Source organism: Lolium perenne, chromosome 5 (genome assembly GCF_019359855.2).
Source record: "Lolium perenne isolate Kyuss_39 chromosome 5, Kyuss_2.0, whole genome shotgun sequence".
Taxonomy (NCBI): domain Eukaryota; kingdom Viridiplantae; phylum Streptophyta; class Magnoliopsida; order Poales; family Poaceae; genus Lolium; species Lolium perenne.
The window spans coordinates 93,074,707-93,098,840 of NC_067248.2; positions in this window are offsets into that span (position 1 = coordinate 93,074,707).

The window sequence follows — 24,134 nt, forward strand, 5'->3', positions numbered from 1 at the left end:
AAGCACCGAGCAATGTGAGAAGCTCAACCTCACGCTTCGCAAACATCCTCATCCATACCATGTCCAATGGTTGAGTGACAAGGGCAATGTCAAGATTCAACACACCGTTACCGTCAACTTCAAGATACGACCCTATGAAGACACCGTCGAGTGTGACGTGGTGCCTATGACCGTGTGCCACATGTTGCTTGGCCGCCCATGGCAATTTGACAAGAAGGCCATACATGATGGTTTCTCCAATGCATACACCTTCAAGGTCAAGGACAAGAAGTTCGAGCTTCGCCCAATGAATCCTTGCCAAATCATCGCCGACAATGCGAAGGCTTTAGCGAGGGCACAACACAACACCCACCATAGTGAGTTGAGAGGAGAGGGAGCTACCCACCAAAAAGAGAGTGAGCGCCACCACGCACATATGAGTGAGAGAAAGAGTGTCCTCCTAGCCACAAAAAGCGAGTGGAGAGAAGTGAAAGACAACCCATCCACCACCATACACTACGTGCTCATTTGCAAGGGCCTCTCGTCGGAGACTAACGACTTAACCAACATTCCTTCGTCTTTGTTGTCTCTTTTGAAGGAGTTCCAAGACGTCTTCCCCGACGAGCTACCTCATGGACTACCACTGCTTCGGGGCATCGAGCATCGCATCGACCTCATACCCGGCGCTCCACTACCAAACCGCGCCGCCTACCGCACCAACCCCGAAGATACCAAGGAGATACAACGACAAATACAAGACCTCCTCGCTAAAGGGTATGTCCGAGAAAGCCTTAGCCCTTGTGCCGTTCCCGTCATTCTTGTGCCTAAACCGGATGAGACGCAACGGATGTGTATGGATTGCCGCCCTATCAATGCCATTACCGTCCGTTATCGACATCCCATTCCGCGTTTAGATGACATGCTTGATGAATTGAATGGTGCCACCATTTTCTCAAAGATTGATTTGCGTAGTGGCTACCACCAAATTCGCATGGCAATTGGTGATGAATGGAAGACGGCATTCAAGACCAAGCTTGGTCTCTATGAATGGCTCGTCATGCCATTTGGTCTTTCCAATGCTCCTTCCACTTTCATGCGTCTTATGAATCACATTTTGCGACCTCTCATTGGCAAGAGCGTGGTTGTTTACTTTGATGATATCCTCATCTATAGCAAAAATCTCGAGGACCATGTTCAACATGTGAGAGAAGTTTTATGCATCTTGCGCCACGAGAAGCTCTTTGCCAACCTACCAAAATGCCATTTCGCTCAAAACAAATTGGTTTTTCTTGGTTTTGTGGTTTCCGCCAACGGGATTGAAGTTGATTCTTCCAAAGTTGAGGCCATCCACAATTGGCCCACTCCCACAAATGTTGGCCAAGTTCGAAGCTTCCATGGACTTGCCGGATTTTACCGCCGCTTTGTGAAAGATTTCAGCACCATTGCTTGCCCTTTAAACGAGCTTACAAAAAAGAATGTTCCGTTTGTTTGGGGCAAAGCACAACAAAAAGCTTTTGATGAATTGAAAAAGAGACTTACCGAGGCACCACTACTCGCTCTTCCCGATTTTACTAAAACATTTGAGATAGAATGTGACGCGAGTGGCCTTGGAATCGGTGGTGTTCTCATGCAAAATGGAAAACCCGTGGCATACTATAGCGAGAAGTTGGACGGCGCACGCCTCAACTATCCTATATATGACAAGGAGCTTTATGCTTTGGTTCGTGTTCTTGAAGTTTGGCAACATTACCTTTGGCCAAAAGAGTTTGTTATCCATTCGGATCATGAGTCCTTGAAGTATTTGAAAAGTCAACACAATTTGAACAAGAGACATGCTAAGTGGGTTGAGTTCATCGAGTCCTTTCCTTATGTAATCAAATACAAAAAGGGCAAGGAAAATGTGGTTGCGGATGCACTTTCCCGCAAGAGTACTCTTCTACTCACCCGCTTGGAGTTTCACATTTTGGGTCTTGAGGAGATCAAAGAACTTTACCCTTCCGACGCTTTCTTTGGTCCAATCTTTGCCAAGTGTTCCGTTGACCGCGGATTTGATGATTTCTATTTGCATGATGGCTACTTGTTTAAAGCTAACAAGATTTGCATTCCCGAGTCTTCTCTTCGTAAGTTTCTTTTGCAAGAGTCACATGAAGGTGGTCTCATGGGTCACTTTGGACGAGAGAAGACATATGCCATGCTCTCAACCCACTACTATTGGCCAAGAATGTACCGCGACGTGGAACGTCTTTGCCGACGGTGTACAACATGCTTACAAGCTAAGTCTACTTCCAATCCTTATGGTCTTTACATGCCTTTACCCATTCCATATGCACCTTGGTCGGACATAAGCATGGACTTTGTACTTGGCTTACCACGCACAAAACATGGTCATGACTCAATATTTGTGGTAGTGGATAGGTTCTCTAAAATGGCTCATTTCATACCATGTCATAAGAGCGATGATGCTTCACACATTGCTTCATTGTTTTTCAGGGAAGTGGTTCGCCTACATGGAATACCGGCAAGCATTGTGTCGGATCGAGACGTCAAGTTTATGAGTTACCTATGGAAGTCACTCATGGCGAAGTTTGGAGTGAAGCTCTTGTTCTCATCGTCCTCGCACCCTCAAACCAATGGACAAACCGAAGTGGTCAATCGAAGCCTCTCCACACTCCTCCGCACACTTGTGAAGACAAATTTGAAGTCATGGGAAGATTGCCTACCCCATGCGGAGTTCGCCTACAATCGAGCCAAGCACTCCACAACCTCAAGAAGTCCCTTCATGATCGTCTATGGATGCGAACCTCCAACGGCACTCGACATCCTCCCACTACCTCTTCATCAAAGGACGAACATGGACTTCGATGAGCGCACCACCGCCATGAAGAAACTACATGAAGAGACAAGAGCAACCATACAAGAGCATGTACTTCGCCAAGCTAACCGCCTCAACGCCAAGAAAAAGGAACGCGTGTTTGAAGAAGGAGACCTCGTTTGGATCCACCTACGGAAAGAAAGGTTCCCGCAAGAACGCAATTCCAAGCTCAAGCCAAGAGGAGATGGACCTTTCAAGGTCCTCAAGCGCATCAACAACAACGCCTACGTCATCGACATACCAACATCAAAGTACTTGGTGAGCAACACTTTCAACATCTCGGATCTCTCACCCTATCATGGAGATGAGGAGGAACAAGAGTCGAGGACGACTCTCTCCCAAGGGGGGGGGGAGATGATGCGGGGTGGCCTTCGGACACCTCCTCACCAAGACCGACAAGTCCCCCAAGTGGACCAATGACAAGGGCTCGAGTTAAAGCTCTACATGATAAGGTGAATTCGCTCCTCTCTACCTCTACCTTTGACACCCCTTTGGATGGCTTGCTACTTCATGCAAATACACTATGTTCAATCAGGTACATCGGTCAAGACACAAGCCATGGAGTCCAAGCCAATGGAGAGAGAGCTGGAAATGATGAAGGTGGAGCTCCAGCGCACAGGCCGGAACTTCCGCCCTCCAGGACCGGAACTTCCGGCCAGATTCCTCCCAGATGCTGCCAAGATGTCGTCCAGCGCCTAGAGAAGTGGACCCAGCCGGAACTTCCGCCCCCAGGGACCGGAACTTCCGCCCACCCGGAACTTCCGCCCAAGTTCCGCCCAAGCTCCGAAAGTCCGTCAAAACGCCCCTGGATGTTACTGCAAGGAAATGGGCTAATTTCGGAACTTGACCGGAACTTGGCCGGAACTTCCGGCCGGGCCGGAACTTCCGCCTTCCAGGACCGGAACTTCCGCCCCAGACCGGAACTTCCGCCCAAGTCGGCCGGAACTTCCGCCACCGCGAACTTCAGCACAGCACTATTTTTCAGCGTGTCACTTACCCATCCGCCTACCCGACTATAAATAGCCTAGTTGGCTCAGATCTGAGATTAGACTTGTTTAGAACTCAAACCTAACTTTGAGCTTAGTCTCCCTTGGGTATCATCCCTCTGTAATCAAGGCACTCTTGTTGTTGATTTGTGAATTGCTAAGTGAGATTCTAGTGCAAGGCACTCTCTCTCCCTTATCAATCCCCTTCTCTCCAACACCAATCTCTCTCCGGGAATTCTGCCGCGTGCCTCTTCCTTGGAGATTCTATTGGCGTGATCTACCGAGTCACGGGGGTAAGTATCGGGTGTATCGGGTTGGTGTGCGTGCGTGAGTACCGTGTTCCTCGTGTTCTTCGTGTTCCTCACGTTCTCCCGCCTTTTCCCCTTGGTCTTTGGGTTGAATCGCGAGATCGGGCCACATCCTCGATCTTAGATCGCATCAGGTGACCTCCTTCTACTTGCGCTCTTTTGCTAAACCCGTGGAACATTGGCTATGCTTTGAGTGTTGCTTGGCTTTTCTTGTGCTATTGATAGGGCTCTTGACAAGTGAAGCGACATTCAAGCGTGGTTGTCATCTACCTCCTATACACGTTCATGAAGAGCTGTCGTCGAGGACGACTCTTTTTCAAGTGGGGGAGATGATACGGGGCGACCTTCGGTCTTCACCGCATCATGTGCTTCTTCGCCAAGATGGCACGCAAAGGTGAATCTTCTCCTTTATGCGTGCCTACAATCGCCTATGTGGAATGATATACTACTTCATACTCCGTCACATCTTGATGATAGGAACTTCACGACAAGTACGGAGGGAATGAAGGATGGCACGTAGACCCGAGGACGCAAGGCCGATGTCACGGAGGCATGGAAGAGAAGAAGGAAGAGGAAGGGTTGGACGCTCCTGGCCGGCACTGCCGCTGCACCATGTCCGGCACTGCCGCCCCCTCCGGCACTGCCGCCCTACGCACCCCGGCACTGCCGGCCTCCCCTCACCGGCACTACCGACGAGGCCGCGGCCACTTACAATATGAACCCTAGCTGCCACATGTATGGCTATGTGCTTGTATCTTTGTTTCCCCCAAAATACCCCTCCTTAGTGGTTCCCTATAAATAGGCACCCACCCCCACCTTCATTAGGTTGGACATAACTTGAGTGAGAACTTGGCTTATGCCTCCACCATCCCTTTGGGATTAGGGAAACCCCCTCCTCTCTTAGACACAAATCTATGAGTTGTATCAAGGCACTCCTTATATGATTTATCTTTCGCACTTGTGATTCTACCGCGGTCTCTCACTCGTGTGACTCCATAGATCGTATATCGGTCTTTCTCTCGGGGATTCTACCTCGTGTCTCTCCTTGAGGGATTCTATCGGGATAGTGGTTCGGGCTATCGGGAGTAAACCAAATTGTATCGGGTTGTGTTGCGTGCGTTCGCGTGTGTTCATCGTGTTCTTCGCCGTGTTCTTCGTGTTCTTCCTCTCCCCCGCCTTTCCCTCGGTCAATTCATGAGATCGGGCAACACACGTGGCCTTAGGCCTCATCAGTTCTTGTTGAGGATGTTCATGAGGACGAGCATGGCGATGGAACTCTCCGCGCCTTGAGTTCGAGCGAGAGTCATCTTGACGAACATGTGGGCGACGAGGTCGATGATGATCTCCATGCCTTGAGTCGGAGCTTGAGGAGGAATGGCGATCATGGGAGTAGTCACCGTGTGACGGGGTTGATTACGATGAGGAAGTAGAGCGATGGCGATGTCGACGTCCCAAGTTGTTGATGGCGCGCTCAAGGCTATCCATGCGCCGCTCCATGTTTGCATCATTGGCCGTCACTTGGTCATGCAAGTTGTCCGTAGCTTCACGAAGAAGATTCATATCTTGGTTCACTTGGCCGAAGTTGTGAGCCACTTCTTCATATTGCTCGTCGATGCGTGTCTCGAACAAGTTGAGTTGGTCCTTGAACTCTTGGCGTTGCACCCATAGGTTCTGTTGGGTGGCCAACCTTTCGGAGGGGTGTAGGACCTCATCCTCCTTTGCTTGGTCTCCGTGCCTATCCATGATAACAAGACAAGAACTATGTTGTGGATGTTAGTGGAAGGAGACTACCTCGCACTCTTACCTTGGTAAGATAGTATTGAGGCAATCAACCAAGACCAAAGTAAGACCAAGTGATGCGGGGTGGCCTTCGGACACCTCCTCACCAAGACCAACAAGTCCCCCGAGTGGACCAATGACAAGGGCTCGAGCTAAAGCGATACATGACAAGGTGAACTCGCTCCTCACTACCCTCGACCTCGGTACCCCATTGGATGGAATGCTACCTCATGCCGAAATGCTATGTGTCATTAGGTACAAGGCACATCAAGACCCCGGAGAGGAGGACAAGCCAATGTCGAGGGAAGGAGAGAAGCAGCTGGACATGGAGATGATCTTGAAGCCGAAGCCGACGTCGCCCGAGGAGCTCAAAGGAAGAGACGGACGCTGGCCGGTCCAGGACCCGGTCAGACCGGACCCACGACCAGACGCCCCGGCCACAGGCCCGGTCAACCGGGCGCAAACCGGGCCAGCTCCCTCGTACCGGACGACGACCGGGCCCAAGACCGGACTCTTCGCAGATTCCCGGTTGGCGACCGGTCGACCAGACCCATGACCGGGCTGCCCGGTCCCAGGCCCGGTCAGACCGGACCCCTGGCCGGACAGCCCGGTCACAGGTCCGGTCTGACCGGACGCACAACCGGATCCGACGGGAATACCCCACCAAACTGCCTTGACTTATCCATTCGCGTACCTGTTCGCCCTTGCTGGCTGTGTGGCCCTATATAAGTAGCTGGAACCCCTCCTTTACTGTTTAGACTTGTTTAGAACTCAAACCTAACTTTGAGCTTAGTCTCCCTTGGGTATCATCCCTCTGTAATCAAGGCCACCCTTGTGGATGTATGAATTTGGTAGTGAGAGATTCTAGTGTATCCACTCTCTCTCCCACTCCTTGATTCGTCCTCCCCACCGGTCTCTCCTCTCGGAATTCTACCTCGAGTCTCTTCCGGGCGGATTCTATTGGCACGGTCCATCGAGCCGTGAGGGTAAGCATCGATTGTATCGGGTTGGTGTGCGTGGATCTTCGTGTGTTCTTCGTGTTCTTCGTGTTCTTCCGCCTCACCCCCTCTTTCCCCCTTTGATTCTTGGGTCATTCGCGAGATCGGGCCACACTCGGGGTCTTAGACCTCATCATATGGTATCAGCAGCCTTTGGTTTCCGCGGATTTGACCCTCCACCCACCCAATTTCGTTTCTAGAAAATTTTCCAAAAAATAGCCCCAAATTGCCTTTGGACGGATCTGTGATTTGGTTGAGTTTTGAGTGGTTTTGTTCCGTGGATCTGGTGTTGTTGTGCTTGATCTACTATTTCCCCAACTTTTAGCCTCCAATTCCATCGTTTCCCTTCGTTTTGGTCGATTTGGTTTTGGTTTGGGGAAGAACAGGAGAGAGAAAGCTCCAAATCGTGAAACCCGGTTTCCAACCCGGTCAACCGGCCCCCAGACCGGACCGTCCGGCGCAGCACCCGGCCAACCGGCCGCCAACCGGACAGCCGGCCCAGAGACCGGTCCGACCGGCCGCCAGACCGGACACGCCGGCGCCAGTTCCGGTCCAACCGGACCACCGACCGAGCTCCCGTCTTCGACATCGACGAACACCACCGCCGACCACCACCACCACCATCATCTCCACCATCGCAGGTATAATTTGCAGTAACCCTTGTAGCCCTCTTCTTTTTGCGATCTATCCCACGAGCGAAGCTTTTCGAGTGTTGCGAAACATCGCACGAGGTCCCGACCGTGAGGGTGTGCGTTGTGTGAGTAAAGCTCATAAGTGGAGCTCGTGAGTGGCACGCAAAAGAGTAAGAGCATAGTGTGCTAGTGAAAAAAAAAAGAGAAAGCAAAGTGCAAAGTGCCACCGATACAAAAAGAGTGAAAAGCTTTTAAGCAAGCAAGAGAGATAGAGAAGAGAGACCTCGTGCGAATCTTGGTGTTTCTACTCTATGCAACCTAGCTTCGACCTCTTCTTGCGTTAGTGTGACATTGAGCACCCTTGCTTTGGGGTTTTTCCTTTTTCCGCTCGTTCCTTGGTTGCACTAACCCCGTTCATCCCGTGTGTGAGTTCCACATTTTTCCGTGTTTATAGTGATCTCCACTTTGACACTTGATTTTTGGACCTTACCCACTCTTAACAACATACTCGATTTTGGATTTTGTCTTTTGGCTTTCCACCATCCACTCCTAACACCATATTTGCTAGCTTTTGCGTGTGCTTTTGTGTGTGTCCCGATACAATTGGTCTTACTTTCGGCTTGGTTGATTGCCTCGATACTATCTTACCACGGTAAGAGTGCGAGGTAGTCTCCTTCCACTAATATCCACAACATAGTTCTTGTCTTGTGATCATGGATAGGCACGGAGACCAAGCAAAAGAGGATGAGGTCCTACACCCCTCCGAAAGGTTGGCCACCCAACACAACCTATGGGTGCAACGCCAAGAGTTCAAGGACCAACTCAACTTGTTCGAGACACGCATCGACGAGCAATATGAAGAAGTGGCTCACAACTTCGGCCAAGTGAACCGAGATATGAATCTTCTTCGTGAAGCTACGGACAACTTGCATGACCAAGTGACGGCTAATGATGCAAACATGGAGCGGCGCATGGATAGCCTCGAGCGCGCCATCAACATCTTGGGACGCCGACATCGACATCGCTCTACTTCCTCATCGTCATCGACCTCCTCACATGATGTGATGTAGCCCCGCTCACCAACGACACTACATCAAGGCCAACAAGTCCCCCAAGTGGACCAATGACACGGGCTCGAGCTAAAGCTCTACATGACAAGGTGAACTCGCTCCTCACTACCCTCGACCTTGATACCCCATTGGATGGACTGCTACCTCAGGCCGATATGCTTTGTGTTATCAGATATGAACCTCGAGAGAAGGACGTCGCAGCAGACCCGAAGATGGACAAGGAAGAAGGAGAAGAGTGGCCGCCGAAGGACGCCCCCAGGGCCGGCACTGCCGGCCTGTACACCCCGGCACTGCCGGCCCCCAGCGCCCTGCACGGCCGGCCCCACCGAATGAAGACGCGGAGAAGACTACGACCGGCACTGCCGGCCCAGGCTCAGCGGCATTGCCGGCCACACCGGCACTGCCGGCCAATCCTCACCGGCACTGCCGGCCCCGCCCCTGTTGACTTAATCTCAACCGTTGATTTCGCATCTATGGACCAGGATAATTTATGTAGTGCCGATTTTACCCCTGTACGAATCTGGACCTATAAGTACCTCACCCCTTCCCCCAGATTAGGGTTAGACTTGTTTAGAACTCAAACCTACCTTTGAGCTTAGTCTCCCTTGGGTATCATCCCTCTGTAATCAAGGCACCTTGGTTGTTGACTTTGATCTTGTCGAGTGAGATTCTAGTACTTGTTACTCTCTCTCCCTCACCAAGCTCATCCTCTCCAATCCCAATCTCTCTCCGGGAATTCTGCCTCGTGCCTCTTCCACGGAGATTCTATTGGCGTGGTCCATCGAGCCACGGAGGTAAGCATCGGGTGTATCGGGTTGGTGTGCGTGCGTGAGTCTCGGAGTTCATCGTGTTCTTCGTTCCCCTCGCGTTTTCCCATCTCTCCCGCTTGGTTTCGAAGTCAATCCGCAAGATCGGGCCACACACGGGGTCTTAGACCTCATCATGATGACTACTCCCATGATCACCATTCGTCCTCAAGCTCCGAATCAAGGCATGGAGATCATCATCGCTCTCGTCGACCGCACGCTCGTCATGATGATTCTCGCTCAAACTCAAGGCACGGAGAGTTCCATCGCCATGCTCGTCCTCATGAGCGTCCTCAACAAGACCAAGCTATTCACCAAGATCGTCATCAAGCGGCTCGCCATGCCCACCATGGGCATGACGACCAACCCCAAGACAACGTCCTCCACAACATGGACCCGGCACCTCATCGTCAAGCCCATGTGGATGCTCAAGACCAAGGTCATCAAGATCCACCAAGGCGTGACCTCCGGAACCATCCTCGCCATGACCAAAGGGGCCGAGGACAACCACAACATGATCAAGATGAGAGGGCCAACATTGGTCAACGTCAACAACCTCGTCAAGATCCGCAACAACTTCATCAACGTGAGCCAAGTGAAGCTAGTGTTCACCTCCACCGCCAACCCAATGCTATGGTTGGCCGTGGGAGACCTCCTCTACCACCTCAAGCCGCAAGGGATGAAGGCATCCGTCCTCGCCGCCGAAACTTGGAAGATGAAGAAAACATGTATGGGAAACTCAAGTTCAACATGCCCAAGTTCAAGGGTGAAGACGACGCCGAGGCCTACCTCTCATGGGCACTCAAGGTTGACAAGATCTTCCGCATCCACAACTACTCCGGTGCCAAGAAAGTAGCCATGGCCTCCCTCGAGTTTGAAGATTATGCCAACACTTGGTGGGAACAAGTTGTCACTCTTAGGGAAGAAAAGGGTGATCCTCCAATTGATACTTGGGAAGACATGAAGGAGGAGATGCAAGCTCGCTTTGTCCCTACACACTACAAGACCGATCTCTTCAACAAGCTACAAAAGTTGAAGCAAGGCACCAAGACCGTTGAGGAATTCTTCAAGGAGATGGAGCTAACTATGATGCGAGCAAACATCCAAGAGTCCGAGAACCAAACCATTGCTAGGTTCTTCAATGGCCTTAACTACCCCATCAAGAGGATTGTGGAGTTCCAACAATACTCCAACATGGTTGAGTTGGTTCACCAAGCTTCCAAGGCCGAGCGTCAAGTGAATGAGGACATCAAGTACTCGAAGTCCAAGCAATACTTCGCCTCCAAACTTGCTACATCAACTCCCACAACAAGTGTCAAGCCAACCGCATCCTCTACACCTTCCAAGCAACCTTCTATACAAAGTCGCATGAAGCAAACGGTGTCCTCCACCGCCTCCTCCAAAGCCTCTACGGGACCCTCCAATGTCACTTGCTTCAAGTGTGGCACTCAAGGTCACAAGTCCTTCGAGTGCAAGAACACCAAGGTTATGATCACTATGGAGAATGGTGACATAGAAACGCTAAGTGAGGGCGAATATGAAGCCCTAGTGCAAGCCGCCGTTGCTAATGAGGAAGACTATGATGAAGAAAGTGGAGAAGACCCTCTCTTATGCACACACGATCCAAGCCCTTCACTTGTGGTCACTCGAGTGCTCACAACTCAACCCCAAGCTATGGAAGACCAAAGATGCAACATCTTCCAAACGCGTGCCGGCATTGGTGGCAAGTCAATCAAGGTCATCATCGATGGTGGGAGTTGCCACAACTTGGCAAGCACCGAGCTATGTGAGAAGCTCAACCTCACGCTTCGCAAACATCCTCATCCATACCATGTCCAATGGTTGAGCGACAAGGGCAATGTCAAGATTCAACACACCGTCACCGTCAACTTCAAGATAGGACCCTATGAAGACACCGTTGAGTGTGACGTGGTACCCATGACCGTGTGCCACATGTTGCTTGGCCGCCCATGGCAATTTGACAAGAAGGCCATACATGATGGTTACTCCAATGCATACACCTTCAAGGTCAAGGACAAGAAGTTCGAGCTTCGCCCAATGACTCCTAGCCAAATCATCGCCGACAATGCGAAGGCTTTAGCGAGGGCACAACACCACACCTACCATAGTGAGTTGAGAGGAGAGGGAGCTACCCACCAAAAAGAGAGTGAGCGCCACCACCCACATTGATACGGGGTGGCCTATGGACACCGCCGCCTCAAAACCGACAAGCCCTCCTCGTGGTCCAATGACACGAGCTCGAGCCCAAGCACTACGCCAAGAGGTGAATTCGCTCCTCTCTACCTATGACTTTGACACCCCCTTGGATGGCTTGCTGCTTCATGCAAATACACTATGTTCAATCAGGTACATCGACCAAGACACAAGCCATGGAGACCAAGACGTTGGAGAGAGAGCTGGAAACGATGAAGATGGAGCTACAGCGCACAGGCCGGAACTTCCGCCCCCCAGGACCGGAACTTCCGGCCAGATTCCTCCAAGATGCCCCCAAGATGCCCACCAGCGCGCAGGAAAAAGCATCGGACCGGAACTTCCGCCCCGAGGGACCGGAGCTTCCGCCCGGTCGGAACTTCCGCCCAAGTTCCGCCCAAGCTCCGAAAGTCCACGAAAATGCCCCTGGATGTTACTGCGAGGAAATGGATGACTTTCGGAACTTGGCCGGAACTTCCGGCCTGGCCGGAACTTCCGGCCCCCAGGACCGGAACTTCCGCCCCTGACCGGAACTTCCACCCAAGATGGCCGGAACTTCCGCCACCGCGAACGTCAGCACAACAGCACTTTTCAGCATGTAACTTAACTCTTCGCCCCCACCTATAAATAGCCTAGTTGGCTCAGATCTGAGATTGGACTTGATTTGAAAGAAAACCTGAGCTTAGCTCACCCTTGTGGGAACCCTACCTAGATCTATGATCTTGTATCCCCACCCGGGCTCCTTATCAACTCGTGAAGATCTCTTTGGCGACTTCTACCGATTGTTTGATCTTTTGCTTGCACTTCTACCTTATTTGGTCTTTTGCTTGCACTTCTATCAAGCCTTCCGGTCTTTTCGCCCTTCTAGATCTCCCGAGCTTTGATTTGTCGATCTCTTTGCGGGACTTCTACCGGAAGGTCTTTTCCTGCAATCTCTATCGAGTTGGTGTTTCGAGCCAACGAGGGAAAACTCGAATTGTGTGCGTGTGTGTGTTGTATCCCCGCGTTTCCCCCACGTGTTCATCGCGTTCATCCACCTACCCCCACGTATCCCTTCAAATCCGTGAAGATCGGGCACATCCCCGGGCTTAGCCCTTATCATATGGTATCAAGAGCTCCTTGGTTGCCACGGATTTGACCCCCACACCCACCAATTCCACCAATTTCGCCCAAAAAATTTTCCAAAAAAAAAATTTCCCAAAAAATAGCCCCAAATTAGCCTTGGTTGGATCTCGCGATTTGTTGAGTTTTTGGTGGTTTTGGTCCAATAGAAAGTTGCCTTTGGTGTTGATCTGCAATTCCCTCACCTTCCCACCGCTCTTAGTGCCAAATTTTCCACGAATTCGAAGAGTTTTGGCCCGGATTTCCGCCCAAATCGAAAACAGCCCGCAGATCTGATTGCGACCGGAAGTTCCGCCCGGCCGAACCAGAAGTTCCGCCCGGGACCGGAAGTTCCGCCCCTCAGGACCGGAAGTTCCGGCCAGCCGAAATTTTGACAACATTCTTCGTTTTTCGTTTTGGCACTAACCCCTTGTGTTTGGACTTCGTTGTGTGTGCCATTTCAGCTACCACAAGCTTCCGCAACATCAACTACGACGACGGCACCCCGAGGATCCAAGCGGTTCGTTTGACACCTTCCACCATAGCAAGTTCAACATCGTCGGCCACCGTCATCAAGTGGTATAACTTGCCCCCTAACTTGTAGCCTTAGCTTCCTTTGCGTACCTTTCCTATCGAGAGTGGCTTTCTAGTGTTGCGAAGCATTGCGCAAGCGTCCCGACCGTGAGGGTGTGCGTGTGTTGAGCAAAGCTACGAAGCAAGCTCGTGTGAAGAGATAGGCAAAAGAAGTGTGACATACTTACATAGATAGTGAGAAAAAGAAAGCTTCTAAGCATACAAAAAAAAGGGAGAAAAAGAAAAAGAAAAAGAGTGTGAGTGACACCGATACACAAAAGAGTCCAAAGCTTATAAGCAAAAGAGAGAAAAGAGAAGAGAGGCGTCTTGCGCAAATCTTGTTGCTTCTCAATTTTGCAACCAAGCCACGGTCTCTCTTGCGTTAGCGTGACACCGAGCTAGTAGTCTTTGTTAGGACCATTTTTGTTCGTGCTCATTTTCCGTCGCGCTAACCCCATTTTGTCCCACGTGTGTGTTCCACCTTGTGTATGCCTTTTGTGATCACCGCCTTTGACTTGTGACTTTTGGATCTTACCCACTTTTGACAATAGACTTTTCATTTGGTTTTTCCATTTGGCTTTCCACATCCATACCTAACACCATATAGAGTTTTGTTTTGTGTGTGTGCATACATATCGGTTGTTCCTCGACTTGAAAGACCTTTTCGATTTTGGTTTGCAAGTTTTGACACTTTTGGTAGTCTTTCCTAACCACCCACCACATAGTTCTTGTTTTAGTTGTAACCATGTCTAGTGGAGAAGGGAACCAACTACCGATGACGCGGCACCAACATTGGATAGCTACTCAAGCCGTCCACGCCAAGCTCAATCAATTTGAAGCCATGCTCAAGGATACAAACGTCCGCTATGAAGAAAGAGCTCAAGTGCAAAGGATTGACCTCAACAATCAAGTTCAAGAACTCAATGAGAAGATTGAAACTCAAGGCAATGAGTTGAAGGCAACACTCGCCATGCAAGGTCAAGAGACAAGAGAAATGAAGACGGCGTTGGACAACATCCTCCATACACTCAACCGTCAAGAAGATAGAAGACACCATTCAAGGTCTTCGCGCTCTCATAGCTCAAGGTCACGAGCTCCTACATCGTCGCATCATGATTCCAATCAAGACCCACGCCACCATAATGTGGATGCTCAAGTGCTTCAACAACAAGCTCAAGAAGCGGAGCAAGCACGACTTCGACTTGTCCAAGAACGTCTACGCCTTGAAGAAGAACGCCTTCAACAAGAACATCTCCATGCTCAATTCCAAGAGGAACAACAACGTCTTCGTCATGATCAAGATCTCCTTCATGCACGTGAGCAAGAAAGGCTCCGCCAAGAGCAAGAGGCACGTCATCATCAAGGGCAACCTCGCCCATCTCAAGTGGCCAATGCTCAAAGGCACCACCATAATGCCGAACAAGAAGTGAACCAAGACCGCCGCATCATCAATGTTCATCAACCTCCTCGTGATAGGGCACCACGCTGTCAAGGTCAAGACAACCGTCGTCATCATGATGATCGCCCTCATGGTAGAAGACCACCTCATCAAGCACGAGATGTTGAGATGGAGGAAGACTCAAATCATCACCAAGCATCAAGTGAAGAAAGTGTGAGGCCTCATCAACGCCACAACAATGATGATCAAGATGAAGGTCATGGAAGACCACCTCCTCCTCAACAACGAAGAAACAACAATGAAGATGCTCAAGGTCCACAACCTCAACCTCAACAACGTCAAGCTCATGGTGAAGAAAGACCACCTCCTAGACGCAATGACCGCAATGAGGAAGAAATCTTTGGGAAGCTCAAATTCACCATGCCCAAGTTCCAAGGAGAGGAAGATCCCGACGCATACTTGTCTTGGGTCCTCAAGGTTGATAAGATATTCCGAATCCACAACTTCTCCGAAGCAAAGAAAGTTGCCATGGCATCACTTGAGTTTGAAGGATATGCAAATGTTTGGTGGGAAGAGGTAAACAAGAAGCGTGAGAAGGAAGACTTAGCACCCATTGACACATGGGAAGAGATGCAAGAAGTCATGCACACCCGCTTTGTACCAACTCACCACAAGCGTGACCTCTTCAACAAGCTCACTCAACTCAAGCAAAGCTACAAGTCCGTTGAGGAATTGATGCGGGGTGGCCTTCGGACAGCTCCTCACTAAGACCAACAAGCCCCCCAAGCGGACCAATGACAAGGGCTCGAGTTAAAGCTCTACACGACAAGGTGAACTCGCTCCTCACTTCCCTCGACCTAGATACCCCATTGGATGGAATGCTACCTCATGCCGAAACCCTTTGTGTCATTAGGTACGTGGAGCATCAAGACCATGGAGAGGATGATACGCCATGGTCAAGGGAAGGAGAAGAACAGCTGATCGAGAAGATGTACACGGAGCTGGACCCGAAGTCGCCCCAAGAACGCAAGGAAGAGACGATGAGCGGCCAGTCCAGAATCCGGTCTGACCGGCCTCCTGACCGGGCCACCCGGCCCAGAATCCGGTCGGCAGAGCCGCCTGGCCAAGGCCACCCGGTACACAACCGGGCCACCAACCGGTGCCATCCGGACGCCATCCCGGGGCTCCAGAACCTCGCCCGGTTACTGCCCGGTCTAGGATCCGGTCACCGACCGGACTGCCCGGTCCCAGGTCCGGTCCAACCGGCCTCCTGACCGGCCTGCACGACTAAAGACGCCTTTTTGGCCCGAAACGTTTTCCTTTGTACCTTTTCGGCCCGTGTCGCCTTGTACCGCTATATAAGCACCCTGGACACCCCTTTTACCCCTTAGACTTGTTTAGAACTCAAACCTAACTTTGAGCTTAGTCTCCCTTGGGTATCATCCCTCTGTAATCAAGGCAACCCTTGTGGATGTATGGATTTGGTAGTGAGAGATTCTAGTGTTTACACTCTCTCTCCCACTCCTTGATTCGTCCTCCCCACCGGTCTCTCCTCTCGGAATTCTACCTCGAGTCTCTTCCGGGCGGATTCTATTGGCACGGTCCATCGAGCCGTGAGGGTAAGCATCGATTGTATCGGGTTGGTGTGCGTGGTTCTTCGTGTGTTCTTCGCGTTCTTCGTGTTCTTCCACCTCTCCCCCTCTTTACCCCTTGATTCCTTGGGTCATTCGCGAGATCGGGCCACAATCGGGGTCTTAGACCACATCATATGGTATCAGCAGCCTTTGGTTTCCGCGGATTTGACCCTCCACCCACCCAATTTCGTTTCTAGAAAATTTTCCAAAAAATAGCCCTAAATTGCCTTTGGACGGATCTGTGATTTGGTTGAGTTTTGAGTGGTTTTGCTCCGTGGATCTGGTGTTGTTGTGCTTGATCTACTATTTCCCCAACTTTTAGCCTCCAATTCCACCGTTTCCCTTCGTTTTGGTCGATTTGGTTTTGGTTTGGGGAAGAACAGGAGAGAGAAAGCTCCAAATCGTGCAACCCGGTTTCGAACCCGGTCAACTGCCCCAGACCGGACCGTCCGGCGCAGAACCCAGCCAACCACATAAACCGGACAGCCGGCCCAGAGACCGGTCCGACCGGCCGCCAGACCGGACACGCCGGCGCCAGCTCCGGTTCAACCGGACCACCGATCGGCTCCTCGTCTTCGACATCGACTAACACCACCTCCGACCACCACCACCACCATCATCTCCACCATCGCAGGTATAACTTGCAGTAACCCTTGTAGCCCTCTTCTTTTTGCGATCTATCCCACGAGCGAAGCTTTCGAGTGTTGCGAAACATCGCACGAGGTCCCGACCGTGAGGGTGTGCGTTGTGCGAGTAAAGCTCATAAGTGGAGCTCGTGAGTGGCCAGCAAAAGAGTAAGAGCATAGTGTGCTAGTGAAAAAAAAAAGAGAAAAGCAAAGTGCAAAGTGCCACCGATACAAAAAGAGTGAAAAGCTTTTAAGCAAGCAAGAGAGATAGAGAAGAGAGACCTCGTGCGAATCTTGGTGTTTCTCCTCTATGCAACCTAGCTTCGATCTCTTCTTGCGTTAGTGTGACATTGAGCACCCTTGTTTAGGGATTTTTCTTTTTTTCCGCTCGTTCCTTGGTTGCACTAACCCCGTTCATCTCGTGTGTGAGTTCCACATTTTTCCGTGTTTATAGTGATCTCCACTTTGACACTCGATTTTTGGACCTTACCCACTCTTAACAACATACTCGATTTTGGATTTCGTCTTTTGGCTTTCCACCATCCACTCCTAACACCATATTTGCTAGCTTTTGCGTGTGCCTTTGTGTGTGTCCCGATACAATTGGTCTTACTTTCGGCTTGGTTGATTGCCTCAATACTATCTTACCACGGTAAGAGTGAGAGGTAGTCTCCTTCCTGATGCGATCTAAGATCGAGGATGTGGCCCGATCTCGCGATTCAACCCAAAGACCAAAGGGAAAAGGTGGGAGAACGTGAGGAACACGAAGAACACGAGGAACACGGTACTCACGCACGCACACCAACCCGATACACCCGATACTTACCCCCGTGACTCGGTAGATCACGCCAATAGAATCTCCAAGGAAGAGGCACGCGGCAGAATTCCCGGAGAGAGATTGGTGTTGGAGAGAAGGGGATTGATAAGGGAGAGAGAGTGCCTTGCACTAGAATCTCACTTAGCAATTCACAAATCAACAACAAGAGTGCCTTGATTACAGAGGGATGATACCCAAGGGAGACTAAGCTCAAAGTTAGGTTTGAGTTCTAAACAAGTCTAAAGAGCTAAAGGGGTGCTTGGGGTGCTTATATAGTCTTACAAGGCGTCACAGGCCGGAAAGGTAAGTTCGGGCCGAAAATATAACTTAAGTCGTGCAGGCCGGTCAGGTAGCCGGTCAGACCGGGCCTGTGACCGGGCGGGCCGGTCCTGACCGGGCCTGTGACCGGGCGCCAACCGGACGAGGTTCCGAGGCCCCGGGATGTTGCCCGGATGGCACAAGCGCAAATCCCGGTTTGGACCGGGCGGCCCGGTCAGGAGGCCGGTCAGACCGGGCTGGAGACCGGGTGGCCCGGTCAGGAAGCCGGTCTGACCGGGTTCTGGACCGGCCGTCCCTCTTCTCTTCCTTGCGCTCTTCGGGCGACTTCGGCTTCATGTTCATCTCCAGGTTCTGCTGCTCCTCTCCTTCCCTTGGCCATGGCGTCTCATCCTCTCCGGGGTCTTGGTGCGCCTTGTACCTAATGACACATAGCACGTCGGCATGAGGTAGTAATCCATCCAAAGGGGTACCAAGGTCAAGGGTGGTGAGGAGCGAGTTCACCTTGTCATGTATCGCTTTAGCCCGAGCCCGTGTCATTGGTCCACTTGGGGGACTTGTTGGTCTTGGTGAGGAGGTGTCCGAAGGCCACCCCGCATCATCTCCCCCCCCTTGGGAGAGAGTCGTCCTCGACTCTTGTTCCTCCTCATCTCTATGATAGGGTGAAAGATCCGAGACGTTGAAAGTGTTGCTCACCAAGTACTTTGATGTTGGTATGTCGATGACGTAGGCGTTGTTGTTGATGCGCTTGAGGACCTTGAAAGGCCCATCTCCTCTTGGCTTGAGCTTGGAGTTGCGTTCTTGCGGGAACCTTTCTTTCCTTAGGTCGATCCAAACGAGGTCTCCTTCTTCAAACACGCGTTCCTTTTTCTTGGCGTTGAGGCGGGTAGCTTGGCGAAGTACATGCTCTTGTATGGTTGCTCTTGTCTCTTCATGTAGTTTCTTCATGGCGGTGGTGCGTTTGTCGAAGTCCATGTTCGTCCGTTCATGAAGAGGTAGTGGGAGGATGTCGAGTGCCGTTGGAGGTTCGAATCCATAGACGATCATGAAGGGACTCCGTGAAGTTGTGGAGTGCTTGGCTCGATTGTAGGCGAACTCCGCGTGGGGTAGGCAATCTTCCCATGAATTCCAATTTGTCTTCACAAGTGTGCGGAGGAGTGTGGAGAGGCTTCGATTGACCACTTCGGTTTGTCCATCGGTTTGAGGGTGCGAGGACGATGAGAACAAGAGCTTCACTCCAAACTTCGCCATGAGCGACTTCCATAGGTAACTCATAAACTTGACGTCTCGATCCGACACAATGCTTGCCGGTATCCCATGTAGGCGAACCACTTCCCTGAAAAACAATGAAGCAATGTGTGAAGCATCATCACTCTTATGACATGGTATGAAATGAGCCATTTTAGAGAACCTATCCACTACCACAAATATTGAGTCATGACCATGTTTGGTGCGTGGTAAGCCAAGTACAAAGTCCATGCTTATGTCCGACCAAGGTGCATATGGAATGGGTAAAGGCATGTAAAGACCATAGGGATTGGAAGTAGACTTAGCTTGTAAGCATGTTGTACACCGGCGGCAAAGGCGTTCCACGTCGCGGTACATTCTTGGCCAATAGTAGTGGGTTGAGAGCATGGCATATGTCTTCTCTCGTCCAAAGTGACCCATGAGACCACCTCCATGTGACTCTTGCAAAAGCAACTTACGAAGAGAAGACTCGGGAATGCAAATCTTGTTAGCTTTAAACAAGTAGCCATCATGCAAATAGAAATCATCAAATCCGCAGTCAACGGAACACTTGGCAAAGATTGGACCAAAGAAAGCGTCGGAAGGGTAAAGTTCTTTGATCTCCTCAAGACCCAAAATGTGAAACTCCAAGCGGGTGAGTAGAAGAGTAATCTTGCGGGAAAGTGCATCCGCAACCACATTTTCCTTGCCCTTTTTTATTTGATTACATAAGGGAAGGACTCTATGAACTCAACCCACTTAGCATGTCTCTTGTTTAAATTGTGTTGACTTTTCAAATACTTCAAGGACTCATGATCCGAGTGGATGACAAACTCTTTTGGCCAAAGGTAATGTTGCCAAACTTCAAGAACACGAACCAAAGCATAAAGCTCCTTGTCATATATAGGATAGTTGAGGCGTGCGCCATCCAACTTCTCGCTATAGTATGCCACGGGTTTTCCATTTTGCATGAGAACACCACCGATTCCAAGGCCACTCGCGTCACATTCTATCTCAAATGTTTTAGCAAAATCGGGAAGAGCAAGGAGTGGTGCCTCGGTGAGTCTCTTTTTCAATTCATCAAAAGCTTTTTGTTGTGCTTTGCCCCAAACAAACGGAACATTCTTTTTTGTAAGCTCGTTTAAAGGGCAAGCAATGGTGCTGAAATCTTTCACAAAGCGGCGGTAAAATCCGGCAAGACCATGGAAGCTCCGAACTTGACCAACATTTGTGGGAGTGGGCCAATTGTGGATGGCCTCAACCTTGGAAGAATCAACTTCAATCCCGTTGGCGGAAACCACAAAACCAAGAAAAACCAATTTGTTTTGAGCGAAATGGCATTTTGGAAGGTTGGCAAAGAGCTTCTCGTGGCGCAAGATGCATAAGACTTCTCTCACATGTTGAACATGGTCCTCGAGATTTTTGCTATAGATGAGAATATCATCAAAGTAGACAACCACGCTCTTGCCAATGAGAGGTCGCAAAATGTGATTCATAAGACGCATGAAAGTGGAAGGAGCATTGGAAAGACCAAACGGCATGACGAGCCATTCATAGAGACCAAGCTTGGTCTTGAATGCCGTCTTCCATTCATCACCAATTGCCATGCGAATTTGGTGGTAGCCACTACGCAAATCAATCTTAGAGAAAATGGTGGCACCACTCAATTCATCAAGCATGTCATCTAAACGCGGAATGGGATGTCGATAACGGACGGTAATGGCATTGATAGGGCGGCAATCCATACACATCCGTTGCGTCTCATCCGGTTTAGGCACAAGAATGACGGGAACGGCACAAGGGCTAAGGCTTTCTCGGACATACCCTTTAGCGAGGAGGTCTTGTATTTGTCGTTGTATCTCCTTGGTATCTTCGGGGTTGGTGCGGTAAGCGGTGCGGTTTGGTAGGGGAGCGCCGGGTATGAGGTCGATGCGATGCTTGATGCCCCGAAGCGGTGGTAGTCCATGAGGTAGCTCGTCGGGGAAGACGTCTTGGAACTCCTTCAAAAGAGACAACAAAGACGAAGGAATGTTGGTTAAGTCGTTAGTCTCCGCCGAGAGGCCCTTGCAAATGAGCACGTAGTGTATGGTGGTGGATGGGTTGTCTTTCACTTCTCTCCACTCGCTTTTGGTGGCTAGGAGGACACTCTTTCTCTCACTCATATGTGGGTGGTGGCGCTCACTCTCTTTTTGGTGGGTAGCTCCCTCTCCTCTCAACTCACTATGGTGGATTTGGTGTTGTGCCCTCGCTAAAGCCTTCGCATTGTCGGCGATGATTTGGCTAGGAGTCATTGGGCGAAGCTCGAACTTCTTGTCCTTGACCTTGAAGGTGTATGCATTGGAGAAACCATCATGTATGGCCTTCTTGTCAAATTGCCATGGGCGGCCAAGCAACATGTGTCACACGGTCATAGGCACCACGTCACACTCGACGGTGTCTTCATAGGGTCCTATCTTGAAGTTGACGGTGACGGTGTGTTGAATCTTGACATTGCCCTTGTCACTCAACCATTGGACATGGTATGGATGAGGATGTTTGCGAAGCGTGAGGTTGAGCTTCTCACATAGCTCGGTGCTTGCCAAGTTGTGGCAACTCCCACCATCGATGATGACCTTGATTGACTTGCCACCAATGCCGGCACGCGTTTGGAAGATGTTGCATCTTTGGTCTTCCATAGCTTGGGGTTGAGTGGTGAGCACTCGAGTGACCACAAGAGAAGGGCTTGGATCATGTGTGCATAAGAGAGGGTCTTCTCCACTTTCTTCATCATACTCTTCCTCATTAGCAACGGCGGCTTGCACTAGGGCTTCATATTCACCTTCACTTAGAGTCTCTATGTCACCATTCTCCATAGTGATCATGACCTTGGTGTTCTTGCACTCAAAGGACTTGTGGCCTTGGGTGCCACACTTGAAGCAAGTGACATTGGAGGGTCCCGTAGAGGCCTTAGAGGAGGCGGTGGAGGATACCGTTTGCTTCATGCGACTTTGTATGGAAGGTTGCTTGGAAGGTGTAGAGGATGCGGTTGGCTTGACACTTGTTGTAGGAGTTGATGTGGCAAGCTTGGAGGCGAAGTATTGCTTGGACTTCGAGTACTTGATGTCCTCATTCACTTGACGCTCGGCCTTAGAAGCTTGGTGAACCAACTCAACCATGTTGGAGTATTGTTGGAACTCGACAATCCTCTTGATGGGGTAGTTGAGGCCATTGAAGAACCTAGCGATGGTTTGGTTCTCGGACTCTTGGATGTTTGCTCGCATCATGGTTAACTCCATCTCCTTGAAGAATTCCTCCACGGTCTTGGTGCCTTGTTTCAACTTTTGGAGCTTGTTGAAGAGATCGGTCTTGTAGTGTTTAGGGACAAAGCGAGCTTCCATCTCCTCCTTCATGTCTTCCCAAGTATCAATTGGAGGATCACCTTTTTCTTCCCTAAGAGTGACAACTTGTTCCCACCAAGTGTTGGCATAATCTTCAAACTCGAGGGAGGCCATGGCTACTTTCTTGGCACCGGAGTAGTTGTGTATGCGGAAGATCTTGTCAACCTTGAGTGCCCATGAGAGGTAGGCCTCGGCATCGTCTTCACCCTTGAACTTGGGCATGTTGAACTTGAGCTTTCCATACATATTCTCTTCATCTTCCATGTTCCTTCGGCGAGGACGGATGCCTTCATCTCTTGCGACTTGAGGTGGTAGAAGAGGTCTTCCACGACCAACCATAGCATTGGGTTGGCGTTGGAGGTGAACACTAGCTTCACTTGGCTCATGTTGAGGATGTTGTTGCGGATCTTGACGAGGTTGTTGACGTTGTCCAATGTTGGCTCTCTCATCTTGATCATGTTGAGGTTGTCCTCGGCCCCTTTGGTCATGGCGAGGATGGTTCCGGAGGTCACGCCTTGGTGGATCTTGATGACCTTGGTCTTGAGCATCCACATGGGCTTGACGATGAGGTGCCGGGTCCATGTTGTGGAGGACGTTGTCTTGGGGTTGGTCGTCATGCCCATGGTGGGCATGGCGAGCCGCTTGATGACGATCTTGGTGAAGAGCTTGTTCTTGTTGCGGACGTTCATGAGGACGAGCATGGCGATGGAACTCTCCGCGCCTTGAGTTGGAGCGAGAATCATCATGACGAGCGTGCGGTCGACGAGAGCGATGATGATCTCCATGCCTTGAGTCGGAGCTTGAGGACGAATGGCGATCATGGGAGTAGTCATCATGTGAGGAGGTCGATGACGATGAGGAAGTAGAGCGATGTCGATGTCGGCGTCCCAAGTTGTTGAGGGCGCGCTCGAGGCTATCTGATGTAGCCCCGCTCGCCAACGACACTACATCAAGGCCAACAAGTCCCCCAAGTGGACCAATGACACGGGCTAGAGCTAAAGCAATACATGACAAGGTGAACTCGCTCCTCACTACCCTCGACCTCGGTACACCATTGGATGGAATGCTACCTCATGCCGAAACACTTTGTGTGATTAGGTACGTGGAGCATCAAGACCCCGGAGAGGATGAGACGCCATGTTCAAGGGAAGGAGAGGAGCAGCGGAACCTAGAGATGAACATGAAGCCGAAGCCGACGTCGCCCGAAGAGCGCCAAGGAAGAGAAGGACGCTGGCCGGTCCAGGACCCGGTCAGACCGGACCCACGACCGGACGCCCCGGCCACAGGCCCGGTCAACCGGGCGTAGACCGGACCAGCTCCCTCGTACCGGACGACGACTGGACCCAGGACCGGATTCTTCGCAGAATCCCGGTTGGCGACCGGTCGACCGGACCCAGGACCGGACAGCCCGGTCACAGGCCCGGTCAGATCGGACCCATGACCGGACAGCCCGGTCCCAGGGC